Raw genomic sequence first — 2,554 nt, 5'->3', positions numbered from 1 at the left:
CTGGCCCACCTGAGTAAACCGGGTGGAGTCCCTGAGGCCGAAGAGACCTTGCAGAGGAGTGGAAAGCCCCTACATGTCTTTCCCAAGGAAATCTAAGACACCCAGGAGCGTGGGGCCAAATGCTGCGAGAGTAAATGCCTGCCGGGTGGGAGGTGGTACCAAGTTCATTGTGAAACCCAGAGGAGCGCTGCCAGCCCGTCATCCCGGAAGACCGAAGTCCTTTGGCAGCCCACAGGGAGCGTCCTTGGAGGTGCGTGTACTCCTGCCCCCACACCGGTGTGCAAACGCACCTCAGTCTTCCTATTCAGACCTGCATCTGCAGCCTGTAAAGAAGGCTGCCAGCGAAGGGACTCCTAGCAACTAGAAATAGCACTGACTCCGAGTCTTGCCAAGCTCCTTCAGAGGAGGCCTCCCAGGCTGGCTCCTGCAGATGGGGCTGCAATATGGGTTCCAACCAGGTGAGGGAGGTACAAGTGTGTGCTGATGGGAAAGGTCCTGGGAAAGGAAAGGGGAAGCAGCAGGCAGGGAGAACGTACTTGGTGGTTGAGAAAGGACTCACCAAGGTGCACCATCCACTCCACAAATAGTTTTAAGGGGCCTGCTGTGTATTGGGGGCCTCTGCCGAGAGCTTGAGCCTCAGGGACGAAGCAGACCCTGCTCCTATTGGCATTCCTGCCCAGTGCCACTCTCAGAGCAGCAGCTGGGCACGGTGGCTGTGAAATGAATCCCTTACCCCAGTTCATCCGACCTTTTTTTCAATCTGCAAGTTAATTCAGAGCAAAAGACAGTTACTTAAATCCAGATATTTTATCTTAATGGGGGTAATTCCCATAATATCATACATTAAGATATCTGATTTCAGCTGCCACCCAACAGGCGGTGGGGATGTCATTTCAGATCTGTTTTATCGCTGCCTGTGCATATGTTTCTATTTCGTTTATGGCACATGAGAGACTGTCATCAAATTGGTCTCACACTCAGAGTGTGGGAATAGGAGCAGCGAGATTTTTAACCTTTACATAAGGTGGGAATTCTGTGGACCGGGTGTGTGAACGTGTGTGCGCTCATGCGCGAGTGTGTGTGCATGTGCCTGTGTGTACGTGTGCGTTTACAGCCAGAAGGAGGGCAGAGGCAGGGGGGACGATCCAATCTCCACCCCACTGAGGACCTGTTGTAGTTCAGCTGTATCTACAGCAACCGGAAAACCCGATCTTAAGGAGCCAATGGTCCGTCGCATCTCAAAAGCCCCGAAGAGGTGAACGCGGTAGCTTTCACCGAGCCCAGTTCATCATTAGCAAGAAGGTAAATTGCAAAGAGGGCACTTTGCTGCTCTCAGCCCTCCTCTCCCCACCCCTAATCTCAGCCAAATTAGCAACGCTTCACGGGGCTGTTTGTTTGGGGCTGATTCTGGTGCCTCTGCGTCGTCTTCACCGAGACGGGCTGGGAAGCTGCCAGGCGACTAGGCGATCACCGTTAGCCTGTTGCTTGGACTGCTTTCTCCTGGAATATTAAAAGTTTTACAGCCTCAAGCAGTGCACTTTGGCTCCTAGTAATTAATACCGATTTTGCCATAATATCTTATTTTTATGGGCATTATCTTGTTTTTCACGAGCTGCAAAAATATCGCTGCCGCTTACGAAATACGTTATAATATCTCGCGTTGCACAATCGTATTTGTGCCATTATCTGGCCCCTGGAGCAGCTAATTTAGCCCACGTGGTACAGAGCAATATTTATTTTCCTACTGATTGTTTGTGGGGCTGCTTTCTGACGATGCTGCAATCTGAGCCACTCTAACCTTGGTCACAAACGCGTCCTTTGAAAGGGGCCACCTCTTTTGACTTGCCTGATACCTAGTACACCTGGGTTCTCCACCCCGTGATCTCTTAAAATATATTCCCATTATGTATTTTTAATACGTTATGCTGCATTTGTGTATCTATCTCTCCACCAGACAGTGAGCTTCCTGAGGACAGAATCTCCATCTTTTCACCTCTGTGGTTGGGTTCCTATTTCAGAACCTGATGCGTTGTACGTGTTCAATAAATATTTGCTGGACGATGGACTGTGACCTTGTTTAACCATTAAATAAGTTTCTACAGGCAAAGAACTTAGCAAAGGACTTTACACAGAGCAGACATCTGATACATATTGGTTGTTAATTTTATATGAATTAACCTGAAGTCAAAATCTGTCTCCCTTGTCATTTGTACCACTTGGTCCTAACTCTAGCCCTTGTGTTATGAGCCAGCACCAGGAAGCCTGAAAGTGCTACTCTGAACAGTAACCTTACGGAGCTACTGCCGGCCCTCTGGCCATCGGCAAGCACAAGGGCACTGAGCCCCCCAGGGAGTGGGGGATGGTCGGGGACAATTCACCTCGCCCTTCTGCCTCATAAATATTCATGTTTGTGTAGTATACAAACATATTTTTTTTAATTTATTTTTGAGAGACAGAGAGAGACAGTGTGAGCAGAGGAGGGTCAGAGAGAGGGGGAGATACAGAATCTGAAGCAGGCTCCAGGCTCTGAGCTAGCTGTCAGCACAGAGCCTGA

The 2,554-nt window shown here is 49.4% G+C and overlaps 1 long non-coding RNA gene across 1 annotated transcript; it reads left to right on the top strand.

The window, feature by feature from the left end:
- The first annotated feature begins 424 nt into the window (after positions 1 to 424).
- Positions 425 to 1,984, top strand: LOC115306538. Its single transcript, XR_003915358.1, has 3 exons — positions 425 to 458; positions 1,178 to 1,302; positions 1,959 to 1,984. It is a non-coding gene; the product is annotated as an uncharacterized LOC115306538 (long non-coding RNA).
- Positions 1,985 to 2,554: the final 570 nt, after the last annotated feature.

This window comes from Suricata suricatta, chromosome 11, assembly GCF_006229205.1.
Source record: "Suricata suricatta isolate VVHF042 chromosome 11, meerkat_22Aug2017_6uvM2_HiC, whole genome shotgun sequence".
Classification (NCBI taxonomy): domain Eukaryota; kingdom Metazoa; phylum Chordata; class Mammalia; order Carnivora; family Herpestidae; genus Suricata; species Suricata suricatta.
The sequence above is the reverse complement of the archived record's forward strand: the minus strand, read 5'-3'. Positions and strand labels throughout refer to the sequence as shown.